The sequence below is a fragment of the Nicotiana tabacum genome, chromosome 10 (genome assembly GCF_000715075.1).
Source record: "Nicotiana tabacum cultivar K326 chromosome 10, ASM71507v2, whole genome shotgun sequence".
NCBI classification, from domain to species: Eukaryota; Viridiplantae; Streptophyta; class Magnoliopsida; order Solanales; family Solanaceae; genus Nicotiana; species Nicotiana tabacum.
Window position 1 is genome coordinate 109,862,189 of NC_134089.1, and position 19,147 is coordinate 109,881,335.

General features: G+C 40.2%; 1 long non-coding RNA gene across 1 annotated transcript; it reads right to left on the minus strand.

Moving 5' to 3' along the window:
• Positions 1-12,415: 12,415 nt before the first annotated feature.
• Positions 12,416-15,314, minus strand: LOC107781069 (uncharacterized). Its single transcript, XR_012695688.1, has 2 exons — positions 15,251-15,314; positions 12,416-12,838 (listed from the first exon to the last, which is right to left on the minus strand). It is a non-coding gene; the product is annotated as an uncharacterized LOC107781069 (long non-coding RNA).
• Positions 15,315-19,147: the final 3,833 nt, after the last annotated feature.

The window sequence follows — 19,147 nt, forward strand, 5'->3', positions numbered from 1 at the left end:
GAACCCGAAGGGTGGGAACAATAATCATGTGATGGCGGTTACAACAAGAAGTGGGAGAGGCAGTGATGTGAATGCCTCAAAGCAAAAGCAAATTATGGAAGAAGATGTTGAATTGCGGGAAGATGATGTACCTTTGATTGTTGATGATGTGGTTAATCAAAATGTGAACAATGATGTTCGGATTGATATTGATGATGAAATCGAGGTAGAGACTCAAGATGTCGTGAACCCATCTAGGGAACACATGATTGCCATGCCCGAGCCAGTTGTACAAAAGGCCAAGGCACCTTTGCCTAGGCCACCTCCACCTTATCCTTAATGGTTAGCAAAGCAAAAGAGTGACAATCAATTTAAAAAGTGCATTGACATGATGAAGAGCCTCACAATCAATGTGCCTTTGGTGGAGGTGCTTGAGCAAAGAAGAGGTCGATGGAGTGTGAAACAATTAAAATGACTCATCAAGTGAGTTCCATAGTGTATTCAATGGTACCCAAGCTTCAAGATCCCAGAGCTTTTACTATCCCTTGTACTATCGGAAGTGCGGATTTTGCCAAGGCCCTTTGTGACTTGGGGGCTATCATAAATTTGATGCCGTACTCGGTCATCAAGACTTTGGGAATTGGACAACCTCGACCCACCTCAATGAGACTTCAAATGGCGGATCGATCGATGAAGCGAACTTTGGGCATAATCGATGGTGTACTTGTCCGGGTGGATACGTTTATACTGCCGACCGACTTTGTCATATTGGATTGTGAGGTGGACTTTGAAGTGCCGATTATTCTTGGTAGGCCTTTCTTAGCTACGGGGAAGGCATTGGTTGATGTTGAAGCGGGTGAGTGGACTTTCCGAGTGGGGGATGAGAAGGTAGTATTCCATGTTTGCAAATCAATGAGACAACCCAATAGCACGGAGGTGTGTTCATTTGTGGACATTGTCACAGCTGTGATAGTGGATGACACAAATTCCATGATCCATGTTGAAGATCCCCTTGAGGTCGTGCTTCTTAATATGAATGTCAATGATGATGCTAGTAGAGTGGAGTGCGTGAATGCATTGAATGGTATGGGTTCATATTTATATGAGCCTAGGAGGCTATCTTTGGATCTTGAAAACCGCAAAACTCCACCAACAAAGCCATCGATTGAGGAGCCACCGGTGTTGGAGTTGAAGCCACTTCCTCCACACCTTAGGTATGAATTCTTGGGTTCAAATTCTACTTTACCTATTATTCTTTTTTCTTGCCTTACTAACATGCAGGTTCAGGCCACCTTGGCGGTTCTTCAAAAGTGGAAAAGGACAATCGGATGGACTCTAGCTGATATTCGGGGAATAAGCCCCGCATTTTGCATGCACAAAATCATCTTGGAAGAGGATGCAAAGTCTTCCTTGGAGCATCAAAGAAGACTAAATGAGGTGATGCAAGAGGTGGTGAAGAAAGAGGTATCAAGTGGTTAGATGCTGGGGTGGTTTATCCTATTTCTGACAGTTCGTGGACTTCTCCGGTGCAATGTATGCCGAAAAAGGGTGGTATGACTGTGGTGACCAATGACAACAATGAGCTCATTCCCACTAGAACGGTCACCGGGTGGAGGGTTTGTATGGATTACCGGAAGCTGAACAAGGTGACTAGAAAAGATCATTTCCCATTGTCATTCCTTGACCAAATGCTTGATCGTCTTGCGTGCCGGGCTTTCTATTGTTTTTTGGATGGTTACTCGAGGTACAATCAAATTCTAATTGCCCCGGAGGACCAAGAGAAGACCACCTTTACATGTCCTTATGGAACATTCGCTTTCTCTAGAATGCCATTTGGATTATGTAATGCTCCGGCAACCTTCCAACGTTGCATGATGGCTATTTTCACCAACATGGTGGAGGATATCTTGGAGGTCTTCATGGTTGATTTCAGCGTGGTTGGGGATTCTTTTGAGTAATTCTTGGTAAACTTGGATAGAGTGTTGGCCCGATATGAAGACACCAACCTTGTTCTCAATTGGGAAAAGTGTCATTTTATGGTAGAAGAAGGTATAGTGTTGGGTCACAAGATCTCGAAGCGAGGAATTGAAGTTGATAAGGCCAAGATTGAGGTTATTTCGAGGCTCCCTCCCCCTAAAGGGTGAGGAGTTTCCTTGGACACGCGGGTTTCTACCGGAGGTTCATAAAAGATTTTTCTAAAGTGGTACATCCGTTGTGCAAGTTTCTAGAGAAAGATGCAAAGTTCTTGTTCAATGAGAGTTGTATGCATGCATTCGAGCTTCTTAAGCTCAAGTTGACTTCTACCCCCATCATCACCACACCAAATTGGAGCTTGCCTTTTGAGCTCATGTGTGATGCTAGTGACGTTGCGGTTGGGGATATTTTGGGTCAAAGAATCGACAAGATTTTTCATCCGGTGTACTACGCAAGCAAGACCATGAATGAGGCTCAAAGAAACTATACAGTCACCGAGAAAGAATTGTTGGCTATTGTGTTTGCTATGGAAAAGTTTCGACCTTACCTTATGGGGGCCAAAGTTATAGTGCACACTGATCATGCCGCCCTTAGGTATTTGATGACCAAGAAAGACTCCAAGGCGAGATTGATGAGATGGGTGTTACTTCTTCAAGAGTTTGATCAAGAAATTATTGATCAGAAAGGTAGTGAGAATCAAGTGGCGGACCACTTGTCCCGTTTGGAGGAGGAGGGTAGGCCTTGTGACGACCTTGAGATCAATGATTCATTTCCCGACGAACAACTCCTTGCGGTGTCAATGAAGGATATGCATTGGTTTGCCGATGTTGCCAATTACCTTGTGACCGAAATAATCACGTATGAGCTCTCTTCTAACCAAAGGAAGAAGCTCAAGCAGGATAGTTTGGATTTCTATTGGGATGAGCCATACTTGTTCAAGATTTGCACGGATGGTGTGATTCGACAATGTGTCCCGGAGGAGGAAAAATTGGGTATTTTGGAGGCTTGCCATTCCTCTCCCTATGGTGGCCATCATGGTGGGGCGAGAACGGCTTCTAAAGTGCTTAGTTGCAGATTTTACTGGCCTACCTTGTTTAAAGATGCGGACGATTTGGTGAAGAGATGTGATGAGTGCCAAAGAGCCGGCGAAATTTCTAAAAGGGATGAGATGCCCCTCAATACAATTCTCGAAGTGGATATTTTTTATGTTTGGGGCATCGATTTCATGGGTCCTTTGTGAGCTCTTGTGGGAACACTTACATTCTCGTGGCGGTAGACTACGTCTTAAAATGGGTTAAAGTTGTGGCTTTGCCCAACAATGAAGCCGAAGTGTTGTGGCATTTTTGAAAAAGAGCATCTTCACAATGTTTGTCACTCCTCATGCTATCATTAGTGATGGGGGGTCTCACTTTTGCAACAAGGTTTTCGTCACATTGCTTTCTAAGTACGGTGTCAATCATAAGGTTTCGACCCCCTATCATCCTCAAGCTAGTGGCCAAGTGGAAGTCCCCAACAGAGAAATTAAGAGTATCTTGTCTAAAACTGTCAATGCTAATAGGACTGATTGGTCGAAAAAGCTGGATGACGCTCTTTGGGCTTATCGGACGGCTTACAAACTCCGATTGGTATGTCACCATACCGATTAGTGTTTGGGAAAGCTTGTCATCTTCAGGTGGAATTAGAGCATAAGGCCATGTGGGCTTTGAGGAAGTTGAACTTAGAATGGGATGTTGCGGCAAATTTGCGGGTTGAACAACTTAATGAGTTTGATGAGTTTAGATTCCATGCCTACTCTAGCTCGTCCTTGTACAAGGACAAAATGAAGTACATTCACGACAAATATGCTCGGGGCAAGGAGTTCAAGGTTGGAGATATGGTTCTCTTGTTCAATTCTTGGTTACGTTTGTTTCCGGGTAAGCTCAAGTCAAAGTGGAGTGGGTCGTTCGAAGTTGTGTTCGTGACCCCATTTGGTGCTCTTGATCTAAGGAACAAGAATGATGAAGTATTCAGAGTCAATGGACATCGGGTCAAGCATTATCTGGGAAAATTTGATGATAGCCACGTGGTGGCACTTCTCCATCTAAAGTGATGTGCTGGTAACATGTGTCGTGCCGCAACGTTAAATCAGGCGCTGCTTGGGAGGCAACCCATGTCTTTTTTTTTTCTTTTTTGTTGTTTTCTTGGTAGTGTAGGTTTGATTTTTGAGCTAACTGATTGTGAGATGTTGCAGGGATTGAGTTGATGTAGTGCAAAATAGTTTGAAAAAAAGAGTTGAACAGTCTCTGAAGATTGCCAGTGTGACCGCGGTTGCTTTTGTGCGGTCCGCACTGGTGATGGTGAAAAGTGGTACTCTTTGAAGTTTGCCACCGCGGACGCATTCCATTTAGTGCGGACCGCGGTGGACCTCCGCGGCCGCGGTCTGTTTTGTGCGGACCGTGGAGGTTGCCTGCTCAAGCTTCATTCTGAACTAACCCAGCACGGTCCGTGGTCGGTTTTGTGCGGCCGCGCTGGTAGGTAAGGCTGGGTCCTACTATTTTTCTGTAAATAGAGCCCAAGGGTCACAACTTACACTTTTCAAAATTTTAACACTCAGAACCCTGAAAGCTACTGTTCACTCTCTCTTCTAATAGTAATTCTGGTTTAGCCTGATTAATTGCATCTCATAATCACAATCTGGTAACATTTCATCATCTTTCTTTGTTTTATATTATAATTTCATTTTGTTTTTCATGCCCAATAGCTAGAGTCTCTTCTTCTTCCCGTTTTTATTTCACTTGTTAGCCTAGGAAAGTGTAATGGTTGGATATTGTGTGTTTAGAGACCTTTGTGAACTGGGTAAAATGAGTAGGGACAAGTTAGGTGGAAAACTTGAACAAAAATAGCAAAAATTTAAACCCTAACTTAGTGCCTGTTCAAAGTACTCTCTGTGGCCCGCGGTCACCTTTGTGCGGTCCGCGGTGCCCTGACGCGGTCCGCATTACCATTTTGCGCGGACCGCGATGCCCAATTGACTGAAATTGAAGCTATGCCTAGCGCGGCCGCATTGCACTTTATGTGATCCGCGTTGGCCCATCGTGGCTGCAGTGCTTCTTTGTGCGGGCTTCGGTGGTTGGATTCAGAGAGGTAGTGTTACAGACCTCACTTTAGTGCGGATCGCGGTTGCTTTTGCGGTCCACGGTGCCCCAATGCAGCCGCACTACTTTTTGTGCGGGCCGTGGTGGGGAGAATCAGAGAGATGTTGTCCAGGGCCTTGTCCCAATGCGGATCGCGGTCACCTTTGCGCGGTCCACGGTGCCCCCAGTGCGGCCGCACTCCTGTTTGTGCGGCCGCAGTGCCATGTTCTTCAACTGTTTCTGCAACATTTAACCTATTGTCTGCAATTCAATTTCAAGATTTGTTTCACTGTCTGTATTGATACTAACCATGTTAGATGTGTATGCTTGCAGATAATGGTCAAACAACGAGGTAAAGGTTCCAAACAACCCGTCCGAGGTAATTCCTCCCGGGGAGGGAAGCAACTGATGGTAAAACTCACTCCCCAGGCTAGACAAAACATAAAGGACATGAGGAAAGTAATCAAAGCGGCTGATGCAGCCCTTGACACCTCGAGGAGTGAGTACGATCCCTCCCGGGAGATCTCTTCAGATTCAGTCCCTCTATACATCCCATATCCGGAGAACGCCATACATAGAGACACCCCCCCATCTTCCCTCGATGCTCAAGCCTCAATCAACATTTCTTCTGGGTCGTGTGAGGGCTCAGCGGCAGGTAGTGGGGATGAATGCTCTACCTCTCCCACAGCATAAATATCTGGGGAGGGTGCTAGAGGTGATGAGGGATATGGGGAGTTACCGGGGGTGGTGTGCCACAAGTTGGGGGTGTTGACCGGACTAGAAATCTTGCTGTTTGGGAGGATAGATTCGTCAGCCAGGTGGCGTTTCACAAGTTTAGGGAATGGTGGCCGGCACGGAAATTGATTCTTGAGAGGAGTTTCATTGACAGAGACCTCTTACCTCTACACCCCAATGTACATAGACAGTTTCAGGCTCGGGTGGGTTAGGAGTTCTTTAAAGATAATTGTGTGAAGGTGAATGAGCATATGGTCAAGGAGTTCTATAGCAATGTGGCCCACATCTTGAAGGGCACTAAGGTGACCAAAGTGAGAAACAAAAATGTGGTATTTACCGGGAAGGCACTAAATGAATACGTGGGGTTCAATGATGAAGATGAATCCCTTTACAATGAAAAATTGGCAATGGGCGAGGAGGTTCGTCCGTGGTTAGCTTCATACCTGGCAATCCCGGGTACGGTTACAGAGTGGTTGCAAGTAGGGGCCAAAATACTTCGGAGAAATTTCAACTTTGAGGCTAGAGGGTGGTTGACTTTTGTGTGCAGTCGGCTCGACCCCACTACCCATGATTAGACTATTCCACTTGCCCGTGGTGTTCTTGTTACTTCTATTATAGCAGGATATCCTATCAATGTGGTCAATGTGATGTCCCGTGTCATTTCTACAGTGGGGGTTGAGCATGACCGGGAACTACCCTTTTCCCAGCACCCTCACTATGTATTTCCGAGACCTGGAAGTGGAGAAGAAACATTTTGACGTAAAGGTCAAACCTGTGGCTCCGTTCTCATGGTACAGTTTGAAGGGGTCAGACAACCCCAAGGACAAAAATTACAAGCCGCCTGCCTCTGCCTCAACCGGCCAGTCTGAAGAGCCGGTTGCGGTAGAGCCCTCCACTGAGCCTACTTCCACAGTTGCTGACATGCCTCCCGGACCTTCCACTATTGTTGATCCCTCTACTTCAACTGGCCCGGGGATTCCATCTTCCCGGGCCCATCCTATCACCGCCCACCAACTGAGCCAGACACTTCATAGCTTGAACAACTGGATGGCGACTGCTTCATCCAAGTTGTCCACCTTGACTTCTACTATTGCGGCTCAATCGGCACCGCAGCCAATGCAGGTGCCCCAGTGTATCGAGGATTCACTTAAGGAGATTCTTGCCAACCAGCAAAAGATCCTCGATTCTCAGACTACCTTGTCTAAGGCGGTGGATTCACATGGCAAGGCCCTGAAGGAGCTTGCCAGGGAGTACAAGAAGCTACGCAAAACACGGGCTTCCAAGGAGTTTATGAAGGCGCTGAGGGAGGATGTTGACAAACTGAAGGCAGACCAGCTACCTTTAGACTTGCTATTCGAGGATCTAGCCCCAACAGTAGCACCAGTAGCAGAGACACAACAACTTCCAAGAAGAAGAGGAAGCTCCCCAGTGCAGATGAGGCGATCATCCAATTGGCGGAACCACCGGAGGCTTCCTCCAGTTAGCCACAGGATGTTCTTGATATTCAGCCCGTACAGGTCCAGGCCCCAGTCCCAGCAGCTGAGCAGCAGGAGACTGGGAACCAGTCTGAGGTTCTCGTACAAACAGAGGACCAGGGGACCATTCATGTTCCCATGCAGACAGACAAGGCTTAGGGAGCTCCTATATCCTTTCCTCTTGATTTTTTTTATGCTTATTTGTTTAGTAGGAATTGGGGACAATGCCAGCTTTTATTTGTGGGGGTGCGCCCTACTTTTTATCCGGATGATTGTATATATTAGTTGACTTATTTTATGTTTCTATTGATTTTTTTTATTTGGTCTGTATAATACTTTACATTTAGTTACTGTTATCGTACTTTTTATCTTCTCTTTGGTCTGTATATAAAGTTATATTTTTGTATATATATTCAGCCCTCGTTGTATATTCTAACCCCCTATTGTAAATATTCATTATATTTTCTATTTTCGTACAAATTTTTCATTCTTAGCTTAGTAGATAGGCTCGCAGCCTTTTTGTTTCGGTTTTGGCGCTTTCAATAAACCCTTGGTTTTCTTAATGCCACGGTTCTTTCCAAGGGTAGAGTATTGTGCGAACCGAGTGGCTCTTCCCGATGATGGATGGCGTGACAACCTTTTTAAGGGTTTGAGTCCGTTTTTGATTTTTCCCTCGTTTTTAGTAGTTTATAGTTAAGGGTACCTCAAACAAAGCTTCACTTGGGCCTAACACATTTGCCTTTGATCTCATGGTCAAAGACAAGTGGTTGTGTTTAGGATGGTGAAAGTAGTGACCTTGAGGCTCTTGTTTTTGACCAAACAAACATCATGTGGTCTTTCGGGACTATTGTGTGCTCAATCGTGTCTAAGGTTGTTGTGGGCCCCCGACTCTATGTCTTTAGCAATCCTTGAGTGTGTGTGGTGAGAAATTGAATTGTGAGTCCAAGTCCCGAGTCAATGGTCTAGAACTTCCCCTGAATGTTTGTTAAGGCAAAATTTTGAGTGAAATTCGATTTAAGAAGTGATTATAGGCTCTCCTTGATCCAAATAATAGTCGAACAATTTCATATCTTACCAATGATATAATCCTTAGCTAACCCTTCTGAGCCTTAAACCTTTTTCTTTCAAGAACCAATCCTACAAGCCTATACCCATTCTAATATACCCTCTCTTGGCACCCAAATCGTCCCTTAAGTAATGGCAAAAGTCTAAGTTTGGGGGGAGGGGGGAGACAGGAAAGGAAACAAAGTGGTAAAAGGAACAAAAGCAAAAGGAAAGGAAGACGATGAAAAAGATAAAAAGAAAGCCCAATGTGCAAAGAATAAAACGGGATTCAAGTAAAACAAAAGTGAAAAGGGTGTGAAAAAAAAGTAAAAAAAGGAGAAATGCTTTGAATTGCATAAGAAAGAGTGACAATGTGTCTCTCTAACCCCTTGAAAAGAAGTGAAATACTCAAAGAGTCAAAGAGAATTGTGCCAGAATAAATCAAAAGAAGTGCTTAAGGGAAGATGGAACCCATATAGACCAACAACTTTTCCTACCCTGAACCAAAAGCCTTCACATTGACTCCACAAAAGCCCTATATGATCTTGAGTTGGATGACGCTTGCATTAGTGGATACTTACATGAGGGTCAAGCATATGGTACTTAGAGCCAGACTTGTGACCTTTCCTTGAGAGAGACGAGTGACTTCCCATTAACCTTGGTTTGCGTGCTTATATTCTAAAAAGGTGAGGTTTGCTTAGGGAGAGTTGAGGATGTATGAGTTTGGGATCTACAGCGACCAAAGTAATTGAGAGAGTTCTTTGATGTAATGAGTCAATTCTTGATGCTCTTGTGTCACACTTGATCCATAGTTTTTCAAAGTTTAAATTTTGTTAATGATCCATTCATATTGAGGGCAATTGTTAGTCCCAATTGATGCTTGTTGAGGTTACTTTAGAACAGCTGGAATTACTTGGATTTTCCTTTAAGGGATGGGTTTTATTTTGTGCGCTTGAGGACAAGCAAAAGTTTAAGTTTGGGGGAGTTGATAAGTTAGGATTTTAACATGTTTTATGCCCCTACTTGCCTATGATTTGATCATATATTGTTACAAAATAGTCTTAAAAGGCTCACAAGTTGTGCTTGATCGCAGGTTTGATCGACAAAGTGACGAAATGTCAAAGATCGGCTCAAAAAGGAGTGAAACCTGCTCAAATATCAAAAACCAAGAAATTTAAGAAAAGAAGGCCTAGTGCGGACCGTGCAAAGTGGAATGCGGCCGCACTAGGTGGTTCAGAGAGTTGGTGAATCAGGCTAGAATAAGCTCGGCCGCGGTACACATCTCGTGGCCTGCAGTGAAGGCTCCACAGCCGCACTACTCTTTTGTGCGGTCCGCGGTCATGGGATTTAGAGAGATGAAGTTTGCAAAGCCAGTGCCATGCGGTCTGCGGTCGTGGTTGCGCAGACCGCGCCAGCTCCCTCCGCGACCGCGGTCCGTTCTACGCGGTCTGCGGAGTCCAAGTTCAGAGAAGCAGAAGTAAGCCCAGTGCGGCCGCGGTCCATTTAATGCGGCCTGCACTGACCCCGCAGGGTATTTTTGTCCAGTTTTTCCAGCCTAGTATAAATAGAACATTTTACCATTTTTTAGGTAATCAGAGACAACAGTAGAGAGTTGCGCTCGTGAGAACGTATTTTGTAGCCATTTTTGGCACTTTTGCTTTACATTTACGATAAATTCTTGCAATTTAATTTTAGCAATTAATTAATATGCTTAGTTCTTCATCTATTTCTTCAACTTCTTTATCTAGCATGAGTAGCTAAACCCATTAGCTAGGGTTGTGGCTCAACCCTAGTGTGTGTAATTGATGGGTGTTGCCATCTAGTGTTAGATTGACTATGGGTGTTTGCTATTTAGGTTGATTTTATGTTTTAATCTAGAATTGGTGGTTGCAAACACTGATTCAAGCTTTGTGGGTTTAACTCTTCTTGAGAAAGAGAGTCTACAACCCCAAAATTGACCCAACAAGGAATTGGGATGGACTCATGAGGAATGATAGTCCCAATTAACGGGTTAAACCTCGAGAGAGTAATTACCCTACTTGAACCCTAGTTGCTTGGTCTAATTTGCCTACGCATTTGGTCTCGAGAGAGTCAATTGGGCAAAGTCACTTTCTCTACCGAGAGGTGTGAGAGTGGGTAAAATTGTGCAACGGTTATAGCATAAGCCCCAATTATGTCAATCGAACCTTAGTAACATCTACCCGTCAATTAGACACCTAGGTAGTGTTACGACCCTAGTGCCCGACTTCCCATTAGATACAACTTAGCAATATTCTCGTAGCATAATTTAGTGTTAATCAATAGTTTTACAAAAATAGTTATAATTTGAAAACCCAAAAATGTTTGAAGTGACATTAGGAGTACAAACACATCTCTAGGATAGACAGACAATCCAACTCCTCTACTAACTCCCTGAGGAATTCGATCCCGACCCTCATATCGGGTAAAAGTTATTGCGACCTGATCTTCCTACCTTAGTGTAGCGTCGAGTTGGTTTGATCAGTTGCCATAACAGACCCTAGAGGAAGGATTTTTAATCAACAAGTGGAATATGAATGGAAACCTCAATTTTGCAAGAAGTGTGTCAATTTTGGGCATTTCTGCAAAGAGGAAGAGAATAGACCAATATTGCAACACAACAGGAAGGGGCAAGGACAAAAGCAAGGGCAAAAAATAGATCAAAATAGAGGTGGCAGGGTAGCAAAAACCAGGAAGAAATATTCAACAGAGACATCAGAGAATCCTGGAGCCAACTGTCCAAGAGCAAGGAAATACAAGGAAGAAGGTAACTAATACAGAGCAATTAAGTAGTCTTACAACCAGAGCAGATCCAGGATTCGAAGGTTGCGGGTGCTACCACGTTATACATATAGTATACATGCCACTAGCTACAAAGACATATTAGGAATAATGGGCCGGTTCAATTAATTTTTGGTTAATTCGAATAGGCCTATCATTCACTATGCAAATAAGTTCGATTTTAGTTCAGTTTTTCTACGCTTAATTTAAATACGTTCTAAAATAAAAAAAGCAAAAGAAAAATAACATTTCATGAAAAAGCGCCTCCAATATTAAAATTTACTTAAAAAGTAGTTCAACTCAGTTCCAGCATAATATGCTGGAATTCGAATTTTTTATATATGAAATTCCAGCATAATGTGCTGGAATTTCATGATATGCTGGAGTTCCTATATAATATATTGAAAGTTTATACGCATGAGCTCCATAAGCCAACATATTATGCTGGAACTTTTTGTGTGCTGGAGTTCCAACATAATATGCTAGAAGCTTATATACACGACCTCTATAATCTAGCATATTATGCTGAATTTTTCGTGTATCAGCAAAATAGTGACTATTTTTCAATAACTTTACAAACACTGGCTATTTTTAATTACCGGTCCGTAACATGGTTAGCATTCCCCCTAAACCAATGGCAGTCGTGTCTACTTTGTGATTCTTGGGTGCCACCCTATTTATATAGGTTTTTTTCATCGGATATTATATACACAGTAAGAATTTTAGTGAAGGAAGCGGGTGGCATGGCACCCCTACGGCCCTACCGCATAAGGTAGATCCGCCCCTGCCTACAACTGCCCTTCCCTCCTCACCAGGACAGGGTCAGAGGCCGTATGCTACTACTTTGGTGACATAGTTTTCAAGCCAGACTATAATTCCTTTGAAAGCACCTGTGAGAGTCCTGAATGCTTTCTCACCTTAGGCTGAGGGGAAGCCCTATAAACTTGTTGCAGATGGTTCCCAACCTTCCAATCAAAAAATTTCTTCATGCTTTATCCACAAGAAAAAAGCATGACGAAAAAAAAAAAAAAAAGAGGAAGACTGCTTTCTTTTTTTTTATTTGTTTGTTCCAACGTTTCAGTGGAATAAAAGATTTTGGGGGCAAATAATAATGATATAAATCATAATATTTGAAGAATTAGTACAGCAAAAAGCACAAAATGTCAACCAAGATTTGGGTGTTAGCAATAACTCACGTATAGTGAGTTAAAAATCTCCCAGCCTTGAGCATTCCCTATGCCATGCTTAAAAGCATATGAAAAAGAAATAGAAGAAGCATTTGTAAGAAAGTAATTGTTTCTAAAAATATATCCCCAGCTTTATTTTGAATATGTGAAAAAATGTTTTGTATAAATAATCTGTAGGAATTTAGCTAATTAATTTGTGTAATGCCAACACAAACCGGACATTCTACATAACTATATCAGCTTTCTTCTTTTTAGGAGAATTAACCAATTTCAAACGTTGAAGCCTTCAGCTCGAAGGCATATACGATGAGCCTCAATCCATTTCTCACAAGCAGATTCGCCATGTTCCACAATGCATTCATCCCTCAGTTTCTTCGTCTCTGGGCAAGCACAACAAATCTTCTTCTTTGGCTTTTTATCTGCAGGGACTGTAGAGGGAGCTGACTTTTCATCTTTTGGAAGTTGCGACAAAGATATTGCCATTGAAGTGCTCTCTATTGGTAGTCCACCCATGCTCAAAAAAAAAAAAAAACTGCAAGAGTCAGGAAACAAAAGTTTGATGATGGCTGTCCGATTAGCATTTTAATATAGGCTCATAAATCAACCAATATATACAAAAATCAAAGCATATTAATAGAACAAGCCTTCCAAAAGACAACTTTAAAAATTGTAAACTTCCACCACAAAAAGAAATTACATATTGTGCAACTCCCCTATCGTGTATAACTTTGAATGTACATCGATTATAAGAGATAAGTACACCAAAAAGCAAGTAAAGCAATACATGTGTTTAAGGCCGAGTATATCTATTCTTTTGCCAACAAAATTTCTACTGTTACTTTCAAGTCAAGGAGTCCACCTTATGACTTGTGGAATGGTGTTTCAAGTCTTCAGAGACTTCTAGTTCAGTCCCTTTCTTTTCCTGCGATGCAGTAAACAAAGCTAACTGTCTAAAGTACTGATCACCTTTAAAATTATAACTTTGTCAATCAAATAAGTTACCCTACCAATTATCATTTAAAATTAAATTTTCCACTATCACACTTTAAACTGATCAAACTTCTAACAACTCGTGATCAATTGAGAATAAGAAGTGCTGATGAAATCCGACTTCAAATGTCTAACCACTGTGGCACCACCCATAAGAAGAGAACATGTACGAGAGGAGAATACAAAGCCGTTACAAGAATTTTACCATCTTCTGAAAATTTTCTTTCTTTTTATTTTCCACAAAGGGGAAGCACTAGAGTCTAGAATACCCTCTGCAATATCTTACTGCATTTCGCTCATCCTTTAATTATAAAAAGGAAAACACATCGTACTATTTTTTATTAGATCAAGATGAAAATTACATACTATGTTATCTCCACATAATAGACCCAGCCCTAGTTATGATTTTACTTTTGCATTCCAGCAATCATAACTAGAGAAAATTTCTTAGTATCAACACACGCTCTTTCCTTGAGCTGAGGGTCTATCAGAAACATCCTCTCTACCCTCACAAGGTAGAATAGACCCAGCCCTAGTTATGATTATATTTTTGCATTCCAACAATTATAACTAGAGAAAATTTCTTAGTATCAACACGCGCTCTTTCCTCGAGCCGAGGGTCCGTTGGAAACAGCCTCTCTACCCTCACAAGTAGGGGTAAGATTTGTGTCCACTCTACCCTCCCCAAACTTCACTTGTGGGATTATACTGGTTTTAGAGAAAATTTCTTAGTATCAACACGCGCTCTAGTAGTTTCAAGCAATTTCAATATAAAAGGCTCTCATATGACAGAATTTCTTATTTATACCCCCACCTTATTTGACACCCTTCCCCAGCTAATATCTTTAGAACGAAAGACAAAGACACTTATCTATGTCTGTAAGTATCTTTTAATCCTTTTACACGTGAAGTGTGCCAAAGATTATTATCATAGAAGTAGCTCCCCTCCCCATAGCCAAAAGAACTTAATTCTGATAAGACCAAGATTTTTGGCAAATAAACAAGTATATCAAACTACATAAATAAAAGAGTATATCAACTTACGGTTGAGGGTGCGAGGTAACAAGGGATAGCCTTGTTTTTTTTTTCTTTTTGATGAGGGATGGCCTTGTGTTTAGCACCCTCTACATTGGACCACGAGTAAGGGGGTTCAAGACACTAAAGGATTAAAGTCGTTAAAGCTGCTGCTGGGTTCCCAAGCAGGGTGTGGTTTGGCGGTGGGTTTATCATATCAAATAACTAAAAAATAACACACAAAAAAACACTAGGTGATTTTTTTATATTTGTCTAAGCCTTGAGAGATAGTAACTCAATATCTACGCTGGTGGGAGGTGGCAAATAACCGATGGAATAGTCAAGGTGTAGGCCTAAATACCACAATCATTCTTTTAAAAAAAAATGAAAAAAAGGGAACACAAGCTAAATTATTCTATGTATGATATGAAAAACTAGCTAAGAATGCAAATGCAAATTCCAGATGTGTCACTTCTCTGTTCAATTAAGTAATTGTCATAAACCAAAGCAAACTGGTAAAAAGCCCATAAGTGCATACATGACAAATGATTAACATAAACAAAGATGTATTAATACGAAACAAGCACCTTTAATTATAGAAAATGATTTGAATTCATAAATTCTGAAAACTTCAATTGTCACAAAGTACCTCAAATGAGAATTCAGAACATAAGAAACAAAAAAGAATCAATAAGAAAATATTTTACTATTGGAATTTTATACGTCGTGAAAGCTCAAATAAACATCTAAATTTAAGTTCTTTCAACTCGGCAGAGTTGGGTAAAATACAGAAAATCCTAATATCAAAATCGGCGGGGGTTTACACGTGTGGCCTACGAAAATTTTATTCTTTGAAGAAAAAAAAACATGGAAAAGAAGAATAATTGAAAAATTTTAATCATCAAAATACAGCAAAAATTTCAGATTTCAAAGTACATACCTTTGATTCCTTTGTTCTTGTCAGCAAGACAGGGTTTTTGGGAGGTTTATGTGGACAAATTCCTGGTTACGTTTTACAACAGTGGCTGCTTTTATTAGCCTCGACTTTCTATGAAATGTCAAAGCAGCCCCTAAAGGTTCAAACTAGACGATTTGCCCCCTACTTCACACTTTTTATTTATTGATTTTTTTTTTTTTTTTTTTTTTTTTGGTGTTGTGTAATTAATTAGATGGATTAGGAAAAATGTAACTTTTTGGAAATCAACGAAGAATTCGAGTTACCACTGATCATAATAGGTAGACATGTGTTTTTGGTTTAACTTAAGTGTTGCAGTAATTTTATTCTCTTGAACAGTAAAGTATTTATAACAAAATAATGAGGAATTTCTGATATTCAAATAGTGATAGTGATAAAAGCTTGTGCATAAAGCAAATGTTTTAATTATTTTTAAGATTTTGTGAATACTGTGAGTGGAATAAGAACTTTTCTTTAATAAACAGCCAAACCATTTTTTCCAAAAAAATTAAAAAAAATTATATATTATTCTATTTTACTTACTTTTGTATTCCAAAAACTTCTTGAGACAAGTTAAGCAAACACATTTGAGTATGCTCTTTCGCAGAAAATGTGGGGGAGAATTCAAAGCTCTAATCATAAGTTTAAACTTAATTAAGATCACAACAAGACATTATATCTTCTTTTTTTCAGCATAATATAATAACATAACATTATGCCTGAAAAATAAAGATAGTGTCAACTAGACATGCCAATATCTTACATATATCTGTCAAACATATTTTACCTTTAATCTATAAGTTGACAATAGAATTGCTACCATGGGTGGAGGTAGAAGTCTGAATATAGGTTCGGCCGAACTCAATAACTTAATACTTAAATAATATATTTGTATTAAATATGTACAAATATTAAATTTAAAATCTAGCTCTTATTATTTAAAATTGTCGTCTAAAATCCAAAATACATAAAAATTAAAATCGTGATTCCGCTCTATTGCTAAAGAAATTTAGAAGCAAGCATATATAGCATCAATTTAGTTGACAAACTACAATCATCTAGAATACCTAAAGGGTCCACACGTATTTTGCATATAGAAACCACATCAGATTGCAGTCTACTTCTTTCCTTTTCTTGGACAACTATTTCAATGTATTATGGATAGAACATAAAAATCAACCAATGCTTTATAACATTGAAAATGTAACTGTGAAATAAGTTTACCTTCTACTAATTAACTGACAGCTAAATACATATTTTCAGGTGTTGATCCTAGCAATTTACTGGCCCTTTCACTCCCATGACTAAATACATATGATATACCTCATTGCTATAAAACATCATTAAGATTCCACAAGTTAAAGGCCACAAAAGAATGAAGCATACACAATAGGAAAAAAACCAGATGACCCCATTGAGGAAAACTCTATAAAGCTTCAATCTTTAAGCATGTAACAAACGATCATTACTTTGGATCCAATACACAAATAGGTACTCAACAGGTAAAAAGGGGTGAAGAAAGGAATATGGGAAAGGCTTTAGTATATAGAGAGCGTTTCAGAATTCAAGTGAACAACTAATGTGGCAACTTTAGTACACCTAATTTGACACTTAAACAAACAAAAAAGAACGTTTGTCACTAACTTCTCTTATTCAGCTTTCTCTATTTATTTTCAGATTTCATTTCTTTCTTTTTTGTAATAAAGGTTGATTAGTATTCGCCCTGACATGGACACTAATGTGTCAAATACGAAACGGATGCGAAACATGAATTATTTTTCTAAATTGGGACATAATTTTATGGAAAAAAATCCCTATATTTTATACATCCCCTCGTTTGGTTAGACGCATTTCCTAATACGAAGTTCAACTCGTTTGGTTGAACGCGTTCTGATCCTTATATTGCATTTGCGCATACAAAGTTATTAAATAGGGAAATAATTTCTATACATCCCCTGTCCATTTCGGAGCCCAATTAAAGGATGTCCAATCTCAACAACAACGACAACAACAACCCAGTATAATCCCACTTAGTGGGGTCTGGGGAGGGTAGTGTGTATGCAGACCTTGCCCCTACCCTTGGGTAGAGATGTCCAATCTCAAGGATTGTGATATTGTTGTATAGGTCAAAACCGTAAAAATTGCACGGGGTGCCTTATTTGGTCGCCCCCATTAACCTATACCCATTTTTTTAAAAGCTTTTAACTTGTACCCACTTTTGAAACAACTTCAGCCTCCTTTCTCCCGGTGATCTCCATATCACTGGTTTTCACGAATTGAACCTTAGTGGTTTTCATTACTTGAGCATTTTATATAAACATTTGTTCATAATGAACGTACTTTGTTACTGAAAAGTACTGTTATTATTAAATACAGAAGTTGTTCTTTTTTTATTTTTCCTTTTGCTGCTGGTTTAGTGACTGAATGATGTGATGCCAACAAGCATTCATCTTTATATTTTGGAATACCAAATAAATGGATTGTCAGATACCAAACAAAATAGAGCAAATTCAAGCAGAACCATAGTGCATCTCCATCGTCGAGATGCTATGGTCAAGCAGAACCATAGTGCGTTCCTCGACGTTTCGATCCAGAATAAATCAATGAAGCCATCTCCATACTTAGAATATGGAATTTGAAAGGTCAATCTTCCTCCCCCAAAAATAGAAACTTCAGCTATACATACTCAAGGGTTTTAAAAATTTCAGCTCTAGAGCTGAACTTCGCTAGTTACAAATAAAAACTTCAGCTCTAGAACTGAAGTTCGACAGTTACAAAATAAAACTTCAGCTCTAGAGGCGAAGTTCGCCAGTTACAAACAAAAACTTCAACTCTAGAGCTGAAGTTCGCCAGTTACAAAACAAAAACTTCAGCTCTAGAACTGAACTTCAAGCCCGACTACTAGAATGCTGAAGTTTTGCGTGATTGCCTTTGCTACTCCAGCCCCGTATGCTGAAGTTATGCGAAAAAGCGGGTACGCTTGCAATTTTTTTTGCAAAGCAGGCATAAGTTAAAACGTGACACAAAAACTGGTATAGATGCAAATTCCCCGTCAAAACCTGCCCCAAGGGATTTAGCGTGAAGTGGTATTATGGAAAGCGATGTGGCCGAGATCGACTAGTAAACAAGGGGGGTCGAAACCGGGCGTTCAATAAGGGCCGAGGAAGTATCAAGGCCGATACTAACGACTAGTTTTTGTAATAGGATATTTAAAAGAATATTCCATTGAATATTCTCTGTACTTGTTCTTTTAGAGTTGACTTGGATATGTCTCATATAAATAGAAAAAGAGATAAGGGGAAAGGGCATTTAACATTCATTTGGATAAGAATATTTTTTGAGAAGAAGACTCTCTCTAGAAAAGATACAAATACTACCTTTCTAATAAGATTCTACCATCCATTATTCCATACTTTTCCATCAGATCCGAGAATAGTTCCAATATTCTAGGATTTGTCTGTCACTCATCACTGCCAGAAAGAAGAATCATCCACCTCATTCAATATTGGGTGAATCATTCTCCCTATTTATATTAACATCATTTATTGTTATTTATTGCTTGATATTCTCTTATCATTACTCAAACCTCTCGGAATATTGAATACACACTGCATTTAACCCCCTCCCCCCCCTCACCTACACTATCTTGCAATATTTGTGTTAACTAGTTATAAATCTAGGAATATTATTATTAACTTGGTTTAACCCTTGTTACATAAAATTAATTAGTTTAACCAAAGATTTATACTTTTTGGTCAAACAATTGTGAATTTAAATACTCTGTAAAGAAATATAGCCAAATTGATGGTGTTGAAATCATGTCCAACCGGTGCCATATGATTGTCATAGTACCATACGCTTATGCGTCCAATATCCAAGCAT